Below are 22,002 nucleotides of genomic sequence, written 5' to 3'. Positions count from 1 at the left end.
GGGATAGTAGAAACAGAACTAAAGTCTATATTGAGCCAGGAAGTCAGATCCTAGGGGCAAGGAGAACAGTGGCTGCCTGTTAGTCTTCCTTGCATTGGCCCTTTATCCAGGACTCATCAACACTAGAGGACCATCTACTAGGACATGGCTGGAGAAATTTGCTCAGACTGAAAAAGCAAGCTCTTGAGGCCCATATATACAGATTTTTGTATTACAGTTAATTTGAATTTGTAGTACCAATCCAGATATGCAAGAAGGCAATTTTCTTTACTAGTGTATATTTGCTCTCAGGTCAACATTGCACATTGTTGTTGGGAAACTGTGTCCTTTTCAAGAAAACTCAGATGGTTTTGGTTTAAAGCCCTGTATCTTTTATATAAATATTCTGTTAAATTGAAAATTTGCCCTTCTGATTCAGCCTCCTTTCTGCCAAGACATGATCTGTTTTCCTAGGGAGCATTTAAGGAATAGTGTCTGGTGGCTTCTTGGGCAGCCTCTACCCTCAGTAGCTTCCAAGACATGTGGCTTGATCTGCCTGGACTCTAACTCTGGTTCCTGCTGTCGCCTCTATTTATGAGGCCCAGGAGCTCAGCATCTTGAGTTCAAACCCAGGATGTTTCTAGTTTATGGTCTTCAGAGCCCCTTATCAGCCTTTTGGCTGTTTGGGGTTTGTCAGCTGCTATCCTGTGGCTCTCTAGGGCATGAAGGACTTTGTGGAGTTTTTCTTCAAGCTAATCTGCTGGAGCACTTTTCTCAGTCATCACCGAATCTCCCCCTGTGCATTAGGTTGCCCCCAGCTCCCTGCACATCGTTTCCATGGAGGCATGAAGTTCTCCTGGGGTGGGCAGCACAGCACTGACTCCACTGCGCTGTGATGCCCCCGACCCTGCACTGGTGTCCCTTTCACTCTGCCGTCTTTGTTCATGCGTCCAAGAAGAGGTTGGGTATGGGGTTGGTGGGGAGCTCCTAAGACGGGCACCAACCTCTTTGTTCCAGTCTCCCCATCAGAGGCTTCTTTCCTGCCTGCTGGTTGAACACTTCCTTCCTTCTGGGGTGGGGGGAGGTAAATGGTTTCATTCATTGTGCTTTCTTCTCTGCTCTGTGGGTTTTAATGTGAACACTCTCTTCAGTCTTCTAAGCCTGGTTATTGATATTTAAAACCATCTTTGGAAATTCTGAGAAGCTACGACTTCTTTTGTCTCAGTAAAGCCCAACTCTTGCGCGTCTGAAACATGTGCCCTTCAGACTTTATTTGCTGTGGTTTTGAGAAATGTATTGGGTGATGTAACCAACTCTTCGTCATGGGTGGTATCTGCCTCCCTCAGAGTGCACTGCCTTTCCATAGCTGCTGTTGCTGCCTCAACAGTAGAGAGAAAAATAGGAGTGAGGGCAGTGGAAGCACAGAATTTTATATCAATTCACTACCCACTACCTGCAGAGCTGCCTTCAGTGTGTATCGGAGGTGAAGCTTGAGAAAACTAGAGGAGTTGTTTGTCTGGGAGGCCTTTTAACTTTACCATACAACAATACCACTTTTCATTTTTCTTAAGAATATAAAAATAACAAGCTGAGTATTAAGCAAGTTCACTAAGATGTGTGGGCCTCTTTCCAAGAAGATACATTGTAAATAATGAAACAAGAGAAAAGAACATGCCGCATTTATAAAATTTCATGGAAACTCCCATTTTACAAAGAACAAAGTGTTGGGTTTTTTGTTTGTTTGTTTTTGTTTTTTGCCAGGGCTCCAAATGAGGTAATATTGTAGCAGGAAGTTACCATTCATGTTCCAGGGAAGGAATAAAAAGATGTAGAACACCCTCTCTACTTTGAAGCAGCCTCCCTGTTACGCCCAATGAGCTTGTCTTAAAAATAACCCCTCCTTTCTTAACACCCAGGGTCAAGAAAGTTAAGTCAGCCTGGGTTTCCGAGTTTGCTTGGACGTTAGAAGAAATTCTCCTTTGGCAGAGAGCTGTAATGAAGGGTTAATAAAAACCACTTTGGTTGGTCACTTTCTCTTGATGTCTTGAAATTTCCGTTTCACTATGATCAAAGAATGAAAGTATGGCCAAGGATATCTAGCCCATGGGATGACATTCCTAAATTTGGTGTTTCCTTTATCCTAGTGATGGATTAAACCCACTTTATTACCATAGCCTTTCTTGTACTTCATAAGTGTGAATACCTTTCTAATTCGGTGTCACGATAATTTTCTGTAGATATTTACCCAAAATACTTTTATCCCTCACTTAGCCCAGAGTTCTGCTGTGTTCATTTACTCTTGTGTTCTTTCATTCGTTCTGTTTATTTTCAGTACATTAAGTGAGCAGAAGAGAGTGTAGAGATGAATGAAACACGACTGGATGTTAAGGAGTTCCCCGTCCAGCGGGATAGACAGTTGTGTCAAAGCAAAGTACAGGGAAGTGCCATGGGTGCTGGGATACATGAAGTACAGCGAGGCAAAACGTGAGAGTGGTTTTCCTTACGGGGGAAGATTCAAGATGTCTCTTTAAAAAATGGCATGAGTTGAACTTAGAAGTAGACATCCAAATGGGGAATGATGTGGAGAGGATATTCCCAGCAGGAAGTGAAATGATGAAGTTGAACGATGAAGTCATGGAACCACATAACATCTCCAGAGACCCACAAGGACAGTTAGCATGTAGTGTCCAAGAACTGACACCTTGAGTAGAGTGGTAGAGATTTGTAAGTCTGGATGGTGGAGTTGTTGGCGTGCCAAGCTAAGGAGGTATTTTAGCTTCTAAGCTGGGTTTGGATGTGGATGGAGGATGTGATTGCACACGTGCCTCAGTTGCAGTCTCCAAACTGAGACGCTTAAACAGCAGAAATTTATCTCTAACAGTTCTGGAGGCTAGAAGTCCAAGGTGTTGTCAGGTTTGGTTTTTCCTGAGGTCTCTCCCCTTGGCTTGCAGAGGCCTGCCTTCTCGCTGTGTCCTCACGTGGCCTTTCCTTCTGTGCACACATCCCTGGCATCCCTTTGGGTCCTAATCTCCTCTTTTCTAAGGACACCAGTCATACTGAACGAGGGCCATTACTAGAGGCCTCCTTTTAACTTAATTACCTCTTTAAAGCCCCTCTCTACAAATGCAGTCACATTCTGAGGTACTGGGCAGGGAAGGACACAATCCAGCCCTGTAACAGGACATTATTAATTTTTTCAAAATTTCGGAAACTAAATATGAGGCCTGGACTAAATTCATGGCAGTAGGATGGCAAGACGGAGATGCATACAAGAAATACATTGGGTCTACACAATTCTGAGGCTTCTGTCTCGGGTGAGAGGGAATAGGCGAGCAGTCACTGAGATAAGTAATGCAGAAAAGAGGCAAGTATTGGAGGGGACAGATGATTTCTTCACCTTTGGTTACGTTGAATTTTAGACTCTAACGTTTTTCAGAGAAGCGGTCTAGTATGTAGTTGCTTAGGTGACGATGAAGCCATGTAATACTTTAGATATTACATATATTTAATAATCTTTTCTTGATAATCTCAGTGAACTCCTTCTGGTAAATGAACATCAACCAGTTATACACAGGAGTGAGGGGGGTTATTGGAAGAGAAAAAGCCACAGATCTTTATAATATTTCAGGAAATGTTTGCTTCCACTAAATCTCATTGCTTTGGAGAAGCTCTTGAGAGTACTTTGCCTCAGTTTCTCATGATGTATTTTGTCAAACACACTGAAAATAAACATATATCTTTCAGTTATTGCAAGGAATAAATGTTCCTCTTTTACTAGAAGCTTCATGGGAATGAATGAAACTAACACACAATGATGGGGAGTTTCAATATCAAGAAGTTTTTAAAACTTGACAAGCTAAACCTTTTGAAATAGCAAACATTACGAAAAGGCCTGACTGCTTGTTGCAGTTGAATGCCTTTCCAAATGTGACTTTAGTAAACAAAGCTGCATTTGAACTGCAAGAGAGAACAAAGGTCAAAGAAACAATATTATTTCCAAGAGATGGGGTGGGATGGGCAGAAAGTCTTAATTTTGTTTAAAGGCAAAAATGACATTATTTTATGATGACTAATAATTGTAGATAGGTGCATAAACTATTACAGAATAGATGAAGCAGAATTTTCATAAAAGTATCTCAATGTCTTATTTGTTACCTTTCTCAGAGCTAGTTCACACACCCTCAAGTTAGATCACATGTTCCCAAGCTCGGTGATTTTGCCCACCATGGGACATTTGGCAATGCCTACAGATATTTTGGTTTTTGTTTGTCACAACCAGGGTGGGAGAGGGGAGCTTTGGGGGTGTTTGTTACCGGCTAGTGGTTGGAGGCCACAGATGCTGCTAAATATCTTACAATGCACAGGCAACCCCGTACAACGAAGAATTGTCCAGGCAAAATGTCAATAGTGCAACAGTTGAGAAATCCCAGGTACATAACAAAATAAGTACCATTTGCCTGAAAAAGTAAGAACTAATCTTGTGAGTTGACTTTCAATTTTGGATCAAATCTCTCTCTAAGTAAATACTTGGTGGGGTGGTAATGATAGTGGTGTGTATATGTTTGTGTGTATGTGTGTGTGTGTTTGCTTGTTGTTTTTACCTGGGGTCGTTGTTTTGAATTAATTGCATTTCATATCTTAAACTTCTGTGTTTAGATGGAATTAAGCTATATCAGCATTTTATTTATTCAATCTTATGTTTGCACATATATACATTCAAATAATCAGAGATTTTTATAATCTCTGAAAACTGCTATGGTTCTCAGTGAAAATTCAGAGCACCACTGAATACTCATATAAATCACTGAGTTTTGAATGACTGTATAGCCAAGTGTCTATAAACTCAGTGTCGTTCTTTTTTTTAGTAGGACACATTAATGTGGTACATTTGTATATTGCATTATTACTCATATTTTAAACTATATTTTCCCATTGAATGCTTATAAACCCAGTGTCAGTTACTTATTATTATTGTAACCTTTTTAAAAATGAAAAGATGGGAAGACAGGAAAAACTTCCCTAGGTCTTCTGGGCATATTAACTTTAAAATAAAATCAGAGAATCATTAGTTCATTTGAATGAAACAGATATTTATTAGGCTCCTTCAGTGTGCCAGGAACTGTGATAAAGTGCTGTGCTAAGTTCTGAAATTAAAGCCAGAGTCTGTTTTGAATCCCAGGAGAAAACTTTTAGCCTCTTAGGATTAGAATTTGGGTTCTTTGACGAATTTCAGAATCAGAAAAAGATTTATAGTTTATAGTTTAATAGAATAATGTTGTTCACTCTAAGAGAGTTGTAGGAGGTGGAAATAAGCGTGAGGTGCAGCAGATGATGTATTAATTAATTATGCTGACTCCCCGATGGATGGACTTTTCCACCAGATTTCTCCTCCGCATTCTCACAAACCCCCATGTTTGATGACAAGCAGGATGACTAACCAGTTTGTCTGGGACTCTCAGTTTTAGTACGTTAAGTCTTGTATTGTGGAGAACCCCTCAGCCCCAGCACACTGGGACAGTTGATCACCCTAAATGGACAAGAGAGAAATATTTGTTATGTGGATAAGTATTGCAGACAAGACTCATGTCATTCTCTAGTTTTCTTGCTGCATGTTCACCAAAAATGAGCCTTTGTTTCCATCTTACCAGTGTGAGGTCACACTCGCTCAAGTTTGATAAAATTTGAGCCTCTGTCCAATGGTCTTCTTAAAATGAATTCTTCCTGTCTCCATCACTGCTGGCTAGCTTTACTTATCGTTCTCAATCAGTTTCCTAACTAATGATTTCCTGTTGTAAGGATGCTGCTTTTTATTCGTTAGGGGGTCTTTCCTTTAGGTATTACCTTTAAAAAAAAAATTGAAGTATAGTTGACCTACAATATTATATTAATTTCACGTTTACAACAGTCATTCAATATTTTTATAGACTATACTCCATATAAAGTTTTTATAACATATTGGCTATATTCCCTGTGCTTTACATTATGTTTTTGCAACTTATTTATTTTATACCTAGTAGTTTATAACTCTTAACACCCTTTACCTATCTTGCCTCTCTCCCCATCCCTCTCCCTTCTGGTAACCTCTAGTTTTTTCTTTGTATCTGTGAGTCTGGTTTTATGTTCCTTCATTTAATTTGTTTTTTAGAGTCCATATATAAGTGGAATCTATTATCTGTCTGACTTACTTTACTAAGTATAATGCCCTCCAGGTCCATCCATGTCATTGCAAATAGCAAAATTTCATCCTTTTTATGGCTGAGTAATATTCCAGATGTGTGTGTGTGTGTGTGTGTGTGTATGTATGTGTGTGTATATATATGTATATATGTATGTATATGTGTATTTATGTATACACACAGTATTTATGTGTATATATGTGTGTATATATATATGTATATATACACACAGCACATCTTCTTTATCCATTCATCTGTTGATGGATACTTAGGTTGCTTCCATATCTTGGTTATTGTAAATATTGTAAATACTGCTGCTATCACCATTTCTTCAGCCTGCTCAAATATTTTCTGAATGATGACTGGTTACCCAGAAGCCTGCCTACAGTCAGAGTATTACAAGATATGAGAAAATAATACAAGGGGTTATGGGCATGTTGAGTAGGAAGTGGTAGGAGATATTCAACATCTCCCATATATATGCGATATGTTTTAAGTGATAGACATAGGTTACTTGTTTAACATGTCCCAATAACACCAGAAATAAGATCCCAGTCTATTCATTAAGCATAAGTCTTTGACCTGTTTACTAAGAGAAATAGAATTAACCCCCAGACAACGTTTGTAAAATTCTACTTTGAGTCACCAAGTGCTTAGAAAAGAGACAGATGTTTTCATTAAAATGTGAAAATTTTCCATCTTCTTGATTTATGGCAGTTATATTAAAGGTATTTATCTGAAACTCTTAAGAATTTTTTACCTCACGATGAGATACTGCTTTGCATACCAGAGGGTGGCTATAATAAAAAAGTCAGACAATAACAAGCATTGGTGGGGATGTAGGAAAATTTGAACCCTCCATAGATTGCTGCTAGGAATCTAAAATAGTGCAGCCTTTTTGGAAAATAGTTTGGCCATTTTTTAAAATGTTAGACATAGATACTTTATATCACCCAGGAATTCTGCTCCTAGGTCTCTACCCGAGGGAAATAAAAATTCTTGTCTACACAAAGACTTGCACATGAATGCTCATAGCAGCATTGTTCATAACAGCTAAAAAGTGAAAACAACCTGCTTGTCCATTGACTGGTGAATGGATAAACAAAATGTGGTATATCTGTACAATGGAATACTATTTGCAATAAAAAAGAATGAAATCCTGATACGTAACGTTAAACCTGTCAATTGAACTTGAAAAACATTATGCTAGGTGAGAAGCCAGGCACAAAAAGTCACATATTGTACAATATCATCTATGTCAAATGTCCAGAAAAGGCAAATCTGGAGAGACAAAAAGTAGATTAGTTATTGTCTGAGGCTGGACATGTGAATGGGGAGTGACTGCAAGTGGTGTGATAGAAATTTCTACAATTAGATTGTGGTGATGGTCACACAACTGTGTAAATTTATTAAAAATTGTTAAATTGTGTACTACTTAAAACAGGTGAATTTTATGGTATGAAACATAACAGTATACCTCAAAATATTTATGTTTAAAAAAGAAAGTATTTTCACCTGAATTTACTTTTCTTGAAACAACAGAGCCAAAAAGGACAGCATAGTTTAAAAGACCAAGAAAATATGAGATTGTGGTTGGAGGGATTTCATGAAGATCTTGTTTTTTTTTTGTTTCTCTTTTTTTTTTTTCCATGGTTGTTATTTTATGAAAAGAATTGAACGTGTGCTAACTGGCAGACATTCTCTGTCAGTGCATTTTTAGGTGGCATAAATTCCCTTTTCTCAGTCTAGCTCTCTTTGGTTCTCTCACTCTGTCTCATCACCCGGTAACTGTTTGGTGGCATTTAGAGCAAGGGTACGAATGCATTTTCTTTATGTAAGTTGAAACAGAGTTTGGGGCCCCCCTATACAATGAGAGAAGAAAAATTGAGGCAAATCCTCATACAGCAATAAGATTTCTGGAATCGTAGTAACCGGGAAGAGTGGCATCCCTCATCCTTTCCTCCCTCCACTGAAATTACCTGCAGTGAGGGAGAGAAGCGTTTGGATTCCACAATCAGACTCCAGCAGAAGAGAAGTGAGCTGTCCCAGCCCACCTGCCACAGGTGGAGCGTGGGCAGAGGCAGGAAGAGACATGCGGTAGACAGTTGAAAAGGGCAAGAAAGAGGACAACCGATTAAAATTTTTTTGGTGAGATTTCTTAAGATGCCTGTCTGCTTATCACTTCTCCTTGAAGTTCTGAGACCAGTCTGGCTCCCACATGGGCTCTCCCTCTCCTCCATCCACCTCTATGGCCCCTTGCCCACACCCGGCTCATTTTCCATTGCAATACCTGGAAGTCAGCCCTTTGTAGAAGTTAGGGACCAAATCAAAGCCAGCAAATGGAATGTATAGGTTATTTACGGATTGTTGCCGAGCAAATTTAATCACTGGCCTGCTGTAACTCCATCATCATTTCCCTTGACGAGAACATCACAGACTTAAATTTTGCAAAGGAGGGAGAAGTGGCCATAATCCAACTATAACAGTAACAGCCAATTCTGCTGTGATGGGAAGAGGCGCTGTATTAGTGCCAATACATTAACCAACTTTCCAATTGCAGTGGGGAAACTGATTGCCATTACAATTCCCACAGCTCTCCTCCATGAAGGTAACAGAACTGCTTGAATGAGCATTCATTTCTAGCTCCGCTGGAGTGTGTGTGCTTGTGTGTGTGTGTGTGTTTGTGTGTGTGTGCGTGAGAGAGAGAGAGCGTGCGCGCAAATGACTGGTTAAGACTTGAGAGTAGGCATGAGGACTAGACATTTCTGAATTGTTCTTTCACCACTAGTTGTGTGAGCTTGGGCAAGTCAAACAGCTATTATGAAACTTGGGCTGTATTTGCAACATGAGAATACTAATACTTGTTAGTTGATTAGACAGGACCACAAATTCTTTAACACCGCTCCCAGCAAGAGGTGAAGTCCATGTCCCCTCCCCTTGAATCTAAGTGGGCTCTGTGACTGCTTTGATAGAATATGGCAGAAGTGACACCATGCTAATTTCCAGGCAGAGACCTTACAAGATGGGCAGTCTCCTTCCTGGCTTGCTGGGAGTCCCGAGCTGCCATTTAAGAAGTCTGACTATGCTGACACTACGAAGCTGGAGGGGCCATCTGTCAGTGTTTCAGTCTACTGTCCCCGCAGAGATCACTCTTCCAGCCATCCCATCCCAACGAACCAGGCATGGGAATGGAGCCATCCTGGATTCTCCAAATCAGCCTGACCACCAACCAGAAACCCAAAGCAACCTCAGTGGGCAGCTGTGGGACAGGAGAATTGCCCTGCTGAGCCTCATGCACAATTTGGCCACAAATTCAGGAGGAATATTCAATTCGTTACTGCATTAAGCTGCTAAGTTTGGGGATATTTTCAACAAATAAAAGACCTACCACAAAGCTGTTGAAAAGATCACGTGGAACAATAAAATTGTTCATTAAATAGTTTTTAATGCTATTTTATTAATCATGATGATGATAACACTAATAAAAAGGAACATACTCTAGCCTTGCATAAACATTAAAAAAAACCAAAAAAATTGACCTCTTTTAAATAATTTGGAGGGCTGAAATCCTTCCTGACCTGTGGTTTTCATCTTTAACAGCAGATGAGGTGTGAACTTAGCTGGCATGATTGGAGAGTCACAGCCATCAGGTAAAGTATGCATTTAGTGCGTGCTTATAGCATGCCAGGCACCAAACACACATTTTCTCATTTAGTTTCCAAGGCAACCTTATGAGGTGGCTATGATGGGTTCATGTCTTACAGTGGGCTCAAAGAGGCTGAGTAACTTGCCCAAGGTTTCACAGCTAGGAAGGGACGGAGCCCAAATCTGAACACATGGCTGTCTGCCTCCAATGCAGAGAAGAGGCCTGAGTTGAGTAGGGTCTTAAAGGACATATGAGTGTTAGATTGACTGAGGGAGGAAAGCCTGGAGGCTCTGTAAGGGTAAGGATGTCTGCGCTGGGAATGGTGAGGGGGTGAGCTGTCGCCTTCTCTGAAGAGGAGGGGGAAAATGAGCTCCAATCAGCAGAATCCTATTCTCAGAGCTGAAAGCAGTATCTGAGTCCCTACTTTTCATCCACAAGTTGGCTGTGATGAAGAAGGGTGTGGTAATGGGCCTGGAAAGAGAAGCTGGGTGCTAGAAATCAGGATGAGAGCGACTGAACGCACAAACGTTGCTTCAGGACTCGCCGTTTCTGCTGAAGTCTGACTTTCATCTCCTCTCTTGGCTTTCGGCAAAGCAAATGCTGGCAGAAAACAAAGACTGCTTCCATTAGTGCCTGAGGGACACAGCCAACATCAAAGTTGATGAAGAAACAGATTGGACTTGTCAGGGTGTCTTCTGAATTTCTTGCTAAATCATTATAGTCCGTGACCTAAAATAACCCCCACATTGAAACTTCTGGCCCATCCTTGCCTTCAGTCCTCTGTGTGCAGCAAGGCTCCCTGCAGCCTCTGGCAGCTGTGGATTGGGTACAGGACGTCGGGGGTTTGTGGCTGACAGGAACAGGCTCAGTAGTGTACCCCGGCTTCCTTCCTGGACCACAGAGCCTCGTGCTGTGCTAAATGCCTCAGATTACTCACCTCATCCCTGGTGCTCTGACTTCCCATCTTCCCCGAGTACCTGGACCTTAAAAATAGCTCTTATTGATTTCATCAAACTTTCTTCTCTACCCTCACGGTCACAAAGGTGCACAAATCAGGAAGTCCTCATGCTACTTCCTCCCCGGTCTCCAGCTTTGGAGCAGTAACTGCTTACAGCAACTATAATAAAAGCACAGACCATCCTGAGCGATTATGTTAACAAAAGAAAAAGAAAAGAAAAATAATCCAGCTGAATTAAATAAATACTCTTAGAGTTGAAGCAACTTTCTTAACGTTCTTTTCTCGGGATGCTCTCCTTCTGGAATGTCACAAGGACAATTTCTAAGGATACTGTCCTTCAATAATGCTGTTCATTTTATATTAGTTGGAGAAATAAGTCTACAACACAACACATTGTTGTTAATTAAAAATAATAGCTATTCCAAATTAAAGTTAGATCTAGACATAAACCCTGTATAAAATGATGATCTTCAGTAGCTCTTGAAAACAAGTCACTCGTTACTTTATCTGTGGCGTAGCAGAAGAGCTCATTTGAGGGGAGTGAAGACTTTGGTAGAATATCTGGGCTCTGCCTTCTCTTGTGAAATTTTGCTAAAGTTTCCACTCCAGGTTTTATAATATCTCATCAAGGATCTGCAACCTATTTCTATATAGAGGGAAAACCTTACATTTATAACCTTTCCCATGATTTAGTGAGGTGACCTAGAATGTTCATCATTCCCGACAGCAAGAGTCAGCTTGTTTGTTCATGTCTTCCATTTTCGTGGTTTTTACCCCAGCAATTAATTTCACTACCCCCAGAGTTAGATGATGAAAAGATACAGGTGCCATTAAGTTCACTTCTCATTTCTCGGGTCACTTTTTTTCTTTTCTGCCAGAATGGTTTCTTGGTGGTGGAAAGGAGAAGTGAGAATACTATGAGACATGACATGATAGTCTAGAATCTTCTGTGTCTTTCTATTTATGGAATGAACTATGCCTCTTTTTATAGTCGCAGCTAATGAGATTTTGTTGTGGTCATGGTTGATGTTGTTAGATGTTTGAGGAGAAAGAATATGTGACCCATATTCACCCACTTAACCTTATGTGAAAATATCGAGTCCATAGAATTTTATAAATTCCTCTCCAAATCACCAACCCTCATTTTAACCTAATAATTATATGAATTACTACCATTTATTACACGTTCAATAAATTCTAGCTGTTCTATGAGCTTTTCATGTTGGTGACTTTAGTCTCCACAATGAACCTAGAAGGTGGCTACTGTTACCATCCTACCATTTTTCAGATAAGACATTTAGGAACAATATGGCTCAGTAACTTTCCCAAAGTCACTCAACTAATGCAAGGTGAGACCAAGATTTCATCCTAGGCATTCTGGAATGTGTGCCTGCAACCTTAAGCACTGTGTTGTTTTCCTTCAAGAATTCAGAAGGATAAAGGAATCAGCTGTGTTCTATCAAATACTGCCATTGCCAAGCACGTATCTTTCTGTCAGTGCCTGGTTTTATCCAAATTTGGCCCATGTAGTATGTATTTTTCACTTTAAGTGCTTAGAAGTTGCATTAGGGTTAGATTTACACATGTGGTGACAACATCACTCCAGAGACTTTCAATACCTTGTGTCATGGTAGAGTGAGCCATACTTCTGGGTCTTAGTAGACCTGCATTGCTAGGAGGGCTGTGTCTTTTGTTCTTAAAAAAATATAATACACTACTGTCACCTACTGTATGAAAATAACCATTATTTATTTGGACTTGCAAGACTTTATCTCTCCAGTTGCTTTGAAGAATAAGCATCTCATTGTCCTTAGTGCATTGCTTTTCACATTCTACTTTCCCAGGTGCAATACATATTCCTCATTCTGCTGAACTCCTCCATATGGGCCAGCAATGAGTTATTCTTTGATGAGTAAATGAAATAAGATAGAACTGACAGCAGTGAGCAAAGATAACTTGTGTCTGTTTGCCCCAATAGCCTTCTTAGGACATCATTTCAGAAGTTTGGCTAGAGCAGTGGAAAAAATAAATGAAAACATGAGTGAGAGTTTGAGTCATTCTTCTAAATAAATAATTGTTCCCATTCCTTCTCCCAACCAATATGTCAGCATAAAGTCTCCCTTGACCCAGGAACGAAGAATTATATTAGTGATCAGTAAATGCATCACACTCAGGAAAAAAAAAAAAATGACATAATGTACCAGCGAGAACAAAAGTCATCTGAGAATAGGGGGAGGGGGAGGGGATGGTCAAGGGACTGACTGATTACATATGGCCAACATCTCATTCCATGGGTGATTCACACTCTCTACTGGTGTCTGTGCTAGAAAGACAAACTTTTATTAGTAAATGTATTTCAGAGCTCAGTGTAGAAAGAAGCTGAGATACTGTTCTACTGTGCGAGCCCTGTCTAGATTCTGAAATGGCTATTTTATTTCGTGAAAAGTGAAATCAGAGAAAAATATCCAGTGCTCTTCCATTTTTTGCACAGGCAAAGAAAGGAAACACTGCGCCACGTACACTTAGTCCCCTAGGGGGACTTTGAATCTGAATCATTAAGCAAAACTTCCAGGTGGCTAGGTTGTAAGGAACAGTGATTTATACTTGTCTATTTGGATAGGTACCTCTCCCGCCAAGAAAATGTGAAGAGGGGTTTATATGTGGTATTATTTAGGTTGTGGAGACAAGAGAGTACAGTTTTTAAGCATCAGACACTGGTGCTTGCCTGTGATGATGTGCTGAACTCTGCTACTTACTGTGTAATCCTGGGTCACTTGCTTAAGTTCTCTGAGTTTGTCATTAAAATGGGTATATTAATATTAATTCATAGAGTTGTTGGAAGGATTAAATAAATGGAGTATCTGGAATAGTAATAGTTTCTGGCACAAAAAGCATTCACTTATTGTCAATGACAAAAAATTATTATCATCTTGTGACTGTCTTATACATGGGACTTCCCCACTCAGAGATGTCATCCAGACAGAACATAGGCAGTTTGGAAGTGACTACCAGTACCTATCAGACTGTTGTGTCACTTTATGCTTTTCCACATGCTTTCTCCTTCATTTCATAATGATGCCCTGTCCAGGTCTAGCACCATTGTAACCCAGCTGTGAATCCTTGCTAAAGTCTTAAAACTCTCAGGGCTTCAGTTTACTCATCTGTAAAATTTACTCAGTGCCCATTCTGTCTTAACAAATTAAAAATAGGCTCACATCTTATGCTGCCCTGAGTCTAACCCAATTTTGTTTTTAAAGAAAATTAGCAGTCTATAATGTGAAAGAATACTGTCAAAAAGAGTCACCCTACTGCCCCAGACCACACCTCAACCTGAAGTCTGGGAAAGGGGTTACAGGGACAGTCCTATGCAAAGGTATTTTCAATAAATTTCATGGAACCAATGAAGTATGCAGTGCACACCTGCCTCTTAGGATTAATTCTCAGGTTACAGGGAAGCTCAGAAAATTGCTATTTCTTGACCTAAAGGGAGGTTAAAACACTTTCAGTGGAAATCGATTCACTTTAAGGTATTTAGCACTGTTCATATTTTGTACAAGTCTCTATGACAGGGCTGGTTTCAGTTGGCACTTTATGTAGCAGTTGTAGGAAGCCCATCACAGAGAGAGTGGGCTGGTCCCTTTTTATCTTGTTTCGCTTCCAAGATAAAAAGGGACCATGCCCCAGAGCCCCAGGCTGGCAGGAGAGAGTGGGAGCCTGTTACATGTCTGCTCCATGAGATGGGGCAAAGTGATTGCTGCCAAAATACAATTAATTTCTCCTGCTGCTTTTACTTTTCCTTTGCTAGGGGAATTTATGTTACACATGGTCAAATAGCATTACGTACAATGAAGGAAATGAGGTGTGAGGGAATCATTCAATGAAAAATGATAAATCATAAAAGCTCGTTTAGAGAAAAATGCTGTTAGCAAGAGTTTGAGAAGTATGAAGATCTTTTTTCCTAGGTTTTTAGGAAATGCTATCACAGGAAATTGCACCATTTATACAGTTGTTCTTCTCTTCCTTGAAAAGATAGTGATCCATTTCAAATGGAATTAAGGAAGAAATAATGCCGGCTCTCCGTCACCACCTGAGACTGGTTGAGGGAAACTGCTTTCGGAGGAGACAGTGTGATCATCGTCATGACCAGCGACTCAGAAGACAAAACCCCAGTTATGAGAATGATTTCAGTGACTCATGTGTAACCGGCGGGGAATAAAGAATGCCAGGAAGATAAACCAAGGGGAAAGGAGGATGTCGAGAAATGGGAACCTACATGCACTTCTGTGGTGCAGCTATTGTGGAGAACCATTTGGCAGTATCGAGAGAAATTGAATATGTGCATATGGTAGGGCCCAGCAATTGCACTCAAGTGTGTACTTGAGAAAATGTTTTGCCCGGGTATCCAATGTTACCGGGTACACAATGCTCAGGTGTGAGAATGTTATTGATAGCATTGTTTGTAGTAGCAAGGAGAGAACAACAAACTAGAAATAAATCAAAAGAAAGAACATATATAAAATGTAAATATTCTCATGAGGGTCTACTACATAGGATTCCAAAAAATTAAACTAATTGTACACATATTAATGTGAATAGATCAATATATTATTAACAATAAATTGAATAGTTGTATAGCTCAATGCTGTTTAAACAAAGAAGTAAGAATTATACAAAGCATTGCTAGATATGATACACTGATATGCATATACGCAAAAAATAGGATTTGTGGGAGGTGGATCCCAAACCCAAGCATGCAAAATGGCTGCCTTTGAGAGGGAAAACGTGAAATAAAGTAAAACATAAAAAGAGGACAACCCCAATGTTCATTGCAGCACTGTTTACTATAGCCATGTCATGGAAGCAATCTAAATGTCCATCAGCAGATGAACGGATAAAGAAGATGTGGCACACATATACAATGGAATATTACTCAGCCGCAAAAAGGAATGAAATTGAGACATTTGTAGAGACATGGATGGACCTAGAGACTGTCATACAGAGTAAAGTAAGTCAGAAAGAGAAAAACAAATATCATATATTAACACATGTATGTGGAATCTAGAAAAATGGTATAGATCAACCGGTTTGCAAGGCAGAAATAGAGACACAGATGTAGAGAACAAACATATGGACATCAAGTGCGGAAAGTGGTGATTGGAGGGTTGGGGTGGGATGAATTGGGAGATTGGGATTGTCATATATACACTAATAAAAAAAAACATCAAACTGTACACTTTAAATATATGCAGTTTATTGTATGTCAAAAAAAGGAGTTTGGGGTTAGCAGATGCAAATGATTATATATAGGATGGATAAACAACAAGGTCCTACTGCATAGTACAAGGAACTATATTCAATATCCTATGATAATAGAAAAGAATGTGTACATATGTATAACTGAATCACTTTGTTGTACAGTAGAAACTAACAACATTGTAAATCAAATATACATCAATAAAAAAAATTTAAAAAAGAAGAGGACAAATTTGAATCAATGATAATATATTAATGACATAATGTTGCAATGAAGATGTAAGATAAATCTAATTCTGTGCCCAGAAATCAAAAGTTACATCTATAACAACATATAAAGGATATTTATTTATCTATGTAAGTATATAAAACATATCTATCATTCTCTCTCACCATATATATTGATTAATAAATATATATATGTGTATATATACATATAATGATATTGAGTTCAAGAGTGGTAGTGTTGTATCCCCAAGAGAAAATTTAAAAAATTGGGATGATTATTCCCAAATGAAGAGAAAAGTTTGCAAAGAATGCCAGAAAAACAGTTGTCTATATCACTCAAACCTTGGAACCTTGGAGAAATAAAATGAAAAGTGATGAGATAAAATGGAGTGATTCAGAGAAATGAAATTTTTGGAAAAAAGTTTTTCCCAAGGAATATATAAAAATTGAAAATATTTATTGATCAAAACAAACCAATTGGGCTGATGACGGCTCTATCTGAGTCTCCTGAGCAGTTAAAGAAACAGAGTATCTGAATTGGAGAAGCCAAGACTTAAGAGAGATGAGACACCAGTTATGTTAATGAAAGAGTCGATTTATTTTTTTTCTTCATAAGACACTATTAGGGCAATTAGTAAATAATAGAAAGGATTAAATAAGAGTAAGATAAAAATTTCTAACTCTCTGCTTTTTCTAATACGAGCTGTAATCTCTCTATTGCTTAACCCCTGCCAGGGATGTTGGTAAGGTCTTAACTAGAGACAGAGAATGGACAGAATGGCCCAATAAAATCTTATCTTTAGTGGTCTATGACTATACAAGCTAACCTGTGCCTATTTTAGAAGTTGCTGAACATGATGTGGTTTTCTCGGTGGTACTAAAGTTTTTATATTGAAAGATATATTTTTCAATTGAGAAATGTCTCAACAGTCTTATTCATTGAGGGATCTTGGTATACAATTTTTTTTTCCTGCGGTTATTGGTGAATCATCTTTACAGTATTTGTAACCCCAAATAACTCAGTAAGAGAAAAGCTGTACTGCTGATACCAACAGAAATTCTGTCCCCTGTGATCACTCACACTAGAAAAACAAACGACATCCTTTTCTAACCTTAAGTATTTAATTTAAAAAGTATTTTTCTATTACCAGTTCAGAGTAGAGATTTTGCTAACAGCTTCAAGAAAACACCCAAACTCTAATTCAAACATCATTTTTTAAGGAGTTGTAGAGCTATTTTACTAACCTGCAAGGCAAAGAGAAGTGAGAAAGAATTCTTTATGCTGCAGGAAAATTAGGTATGTGATCTGACATCCTAGGGAAGCACCTAAAAGCTTGTATGTAGTCTGAGAGACAATTCCCAAATGACAAGGGAGCAGGAGTTGAAGTTATAAAAGAGAGAATGGATTTGAGAGTATTAATTTTAGAGGAATGATAGTTCTGAAAGAACCACAAGATGGAAACATCTAGCATTGTAATTGCTAACTCAAAAATAAGTCACCTGGGGCTTCCTAGGTGGCGCAGTGGTTAAGAGTCCGCCTGCCAATGCAGAGGTCACGGGTTCGATCCTAGCTCTAGGAAGATTCCACATGCTGCGGAGCAACTAAGCCCGTGTGCCAAAAAAAAAAAAAAAAAAAAAAAAAAGTCACCTGTTTCTAAATGCCTGTATATCACACCTTTATATCTTTCCAAAAAGTGATTGTCCTTGCTCTATGTCATCCCTCTCCATTGGCTGGGAGAAAGATATTAACATTATCTAGACATTTCACAATTGTCTAACTCTGCCATTAGCCTTTATCCTTGTTCTGACGCCCTGAAGACTACTAATTAACTTCCTGTTTGGATCAGGTCTTTAAAAGGAGATGACCTCAAACACCAAAGTCAGGGTGATGAAGAGCCATAGTCTCTCACTGGAGACACAAGTTCCTGGCTATGACTTCCTATGGAAGGATGATCAGAGCCTGCCTGCAGGTATGTCATGAGGCTGGGTGAACTGTTTATCAAGAAATATGTTAACTATGGAGAACACAGAGTTGTTTGGACATAAACATTAGACACGAATGAGTTGTACATATGAAAAGTATACATTTATTTATACACACATATGATTTACACATGTGAAATTGGTCTAGCAAATGAGCTTCTGTGGATAGGATAATTTAATACAGATTAACAATGAAGTGAATACTCTTGGTTCAGGATGCTTGTTTCCCACTCCTGATGCCACCTTCCATGGGAAGTGAGCTCTGTCTATGTAACACTCCTGATCTTTCTCCTCCTGCTCCCTCTGCCCCAGGGAAGGTATAACAATTTCCCAAATTGGTAAAATTCGGAAGAAAAAGCCAAACATTCTTGGCCCAGCTCCCCCCTTTGTCTCTAATGGTCACATCTGGTCCTAAAGGTCAGGGATCTTTCTCGGCCCCTTTCATCGATAGTCTTCCCAGGTCCAGAATTGCCGCTAAACAGGATAGGAATGTCTATTCAGTTCTGAAGTTCAGTATTTGGAAACCCACGTGGCCTCATCCTAAGCTATCTCTTCCAAAGCCATTAGCAGAAATGATAGCCATAATTTAACCTTCCTTTAGCCTTAACTTTTTATCTTGTTTATCAGTTTATTCAGAACCTAGTGTGAGGTGAGAGGTATCACCACTGAGGTATTAAAAGGCCCCATGTTTCAACATACAGGATTATAGTGACTCTTGATGCTCCTGCTGGGTTACATGATAGAAACAGTCAATCCTCCTTTTCTCAGAGAGAGGAGATTGCACCTGAGTTCAGTTTCTTACAAGACAGAGGTTTTGTTTGTTTGTTTGTTTGTTTTTAATCTCTGGCAAGATAGGTGCAACTTTCTTTGGATCCCAAGTTTTCTGTGTGCTGGGTAGTTGGTCTCACCAGCAATTCCTCTGAGCTGCTAACATCTAAACCAAGAGTGCCTCATACCCAAATACTCAGTTACCCTCCCACTGTGTGCGTTCTGGTGCCTGTCTTATTAGAAGGGAGAGTAACATGGGGCAGAGCTCCCCCATTAGGGCACAGATCCTCTGTGTGTCTAGCAGAATCTGACCTCTGGAATAACTGTGTCTTATCTTGAAAACCCTTGACTCATAAGCTTCCCCAACCAAGTCCATTTTTTAACCCTTATATCATGTTCTGGACTTTACTTTTACCCAGCTTTCACAAAACCCCAGTAGATATTTTTATATTGAATGTAATTTACATATAATGCAATTCATCAATTTTATTTTATTTTTTAAATTAATTAATTTACTTATTGGCTACATTGGGTGTTCATTGCTGTGTGGGGGCTCTGCACTGCAGTGGCTTCTTTTGTTGCGGAGCACGGGCTCTAGGCGCGTGGGCTTCAGTAGTTGCAGCACGTGGGCTCAGTAGTTATGGCTTGCAGGCTCTAGAGAGCAGCCTTAGTTGATCGGCAGCACGTGGGATCTTCCTGAGCCAGGGATCGAACCTGTGTCCCTGGATTGGCAGGCGGATTCTTAACCACTGCACCATCAGGGAAGTCCCACAATTCATCAGTTTTAAATGTGCAATTTGATTAGTCATGACAAATGTATATATTAATGTTACCACCACCACTATCAAGATACAAATGGCTTCACTTACCCCACCCTCCAAGACTTCTTTGTGCTGCTTTGCAATCAATCTCTTACTCCCACTTCTACTCTCACTGTTTTTTTTTTTTTTTTATTTTATTTTTTTGGGGGTACACCAGGTTCAATCAACTGTTTTTATACATATCCCCATATTCCCTCCCTTCCTTGACGCTGTTTTGATAATTGTACCTTTTCTAGAATCTCATAGGATATCCAGAATGGTAACATACAGCATGTAGCTTTTAGTCTGTTGTTTTTTTTTCACTTAGAATAATGCTTTTGAGATACATCCATATTGTTGTGTGTATCAGTATTTTCCTTTTGATTGTTGAACGATATTCAGTTGTAAGCATGTACTATAATTTGTTCATCCATTCACCAATTGATGGACATTGGGTTATTTCACTTTTTTGGCTATTATGAATCATGCTACTATAAACATTCATATAAGGGACTTTGTATGATCATATATTTTTAATTTCTCTTGGGTAAACACCTAGAGTGGGAATGATGAGTCATGTGATAGTTACATTTAACTTCATGAGAGGTTTTCAAACTGATTTTTAAAATAGAGGTATCATGTTTAATTTCCACCAGCAATGCATGAGTTCTCCAGTTGTTCTACATTTTCACAATCACTTTGTATTATCAGTCTTTTAAATTTTAGCTGTTCTAGTGGTTATACAGTGTTATGGTAGTTTTAATGTGGTAGTTATATAGCTTTGTTCCATGGTGGTTTTATTTTGCATTACCTGATGTTTAAAAGACTTTCACAACTTTTCATCTATGTGCATGTATCTTCTTTGTCAAAGCGCCTGTTAAAACCTCTGCTTTTTGTTGTCGTTGTGTAGCTTGTCTTCTTATTATTACTTTTAAGAGGTTTTTAAAAATATATATTCTGCACATAAGCCCTTTGTCATATATACATTTTGGAAATATTAACTGCCAGTCATTGGCTTTACTTTTATTTCTGAATTGAAACATTCAAAGAAAATAAGGTTATATTTTGATGAAGGCCAATTTATCAATGTTTTCATGATTTGTGCTTTTTATGTCTTATGAAATCTTTGCATCACCCAAAGTTTCAGAGCTTTTTGCCTATCTTTTTTTCTAAAGGTTTTATAATTTTGGCTTTTATATTTAAGTGTATGATGTATTTTGTTATTTTGTATACTGTGCAAAATAAATGTCTTTGTTAATTTTTGCTTTTGTTTTTATGTTTGTTTTCACATGGATGACTTACTGTTCCAGTATCTTTTGTTGAAAGAAGTATCTTTTTACTATAGGATTGCTTTGGCACTTTTGTTGAATATTAGTTGCATATATATATATGTGTGTGTGTGTGTGTATCTGTTCCTGGACTCTATTCTGTTCCATTGCTACACATGTATGTCTTTCTTTGTGCCTAAACCACACTCTCTTGACTGTTATGCTTTTATAGTAAGTCAAAATCAGATAGTGTGAGCACTAAAATTTTGTTCTTTTAAAATTATTTTTGTTATTCTAGGTTTCTTTGCATTTACATGTAAATTTTAAAATCACCCATTGTCAGTTTCTACAACAAGTCCAGCTGAGACTTTGTTTGAGATTGCATTGCATCTATATATCGATTTGGGGAGAACTGTCATCTTAACAATATTAAGACTTTTGACCCAGGAACATGGTATATCTCTCCATTTATTTTGGTTTTCTTTAATTTCTCTCAATTATGTTTTATAGTTTTTAGTGAATAGATCTTACATGTATTTTTCTAGCTATCACAAAATAGTCTATACTCTTGTTATGAAGTGTTTGATTTATGAAGGTGTCTGTTAATTTAAATTTCCAATTATTTGTTGCTACTAGGAGAAATGCAGTAAATTTTTGTATATAGCAAATTTTACATCATTGATTGCTGGATTATGTTGTATTTCTTCAAAGTGTGTCAGGTTTTGTTTTAGAACATAGCTAAATTAATTTGAACCAGTTAGATATTTTTGGAAACTATTTTCAAGCTTTGTTAGGATATTCCCAAAGTGACCTTTAGTCTAGTGTTTTTATCTCCACAACTAAGATGATACTCTTCCAAGGATTCTATCAATGCTCCATGTGTCACAAATGGATACATGGTCCTAGAGCTCATATGAGCTCTGGAGATGTTCTTCCTACTGCT

Source organism: Hippopotamus amphibius, chromosome 2, assembly GCF_030028045.1.
Source record: "Hippopotamus amphibius kiboko isolate mHipAmp2 chromosome 2, mHipAmp2.hap2, whole genome shotgun sequence".
Lineage (NCBI taxonomy): Eukaryota > Metazoa > Chordata > Mammalia > Artiodactyla > Hippopotamidae > Hippopotamus > Hippopotamus amphibius.
This window is presented reverse-complemented; position numbering follows the sequence as displayed.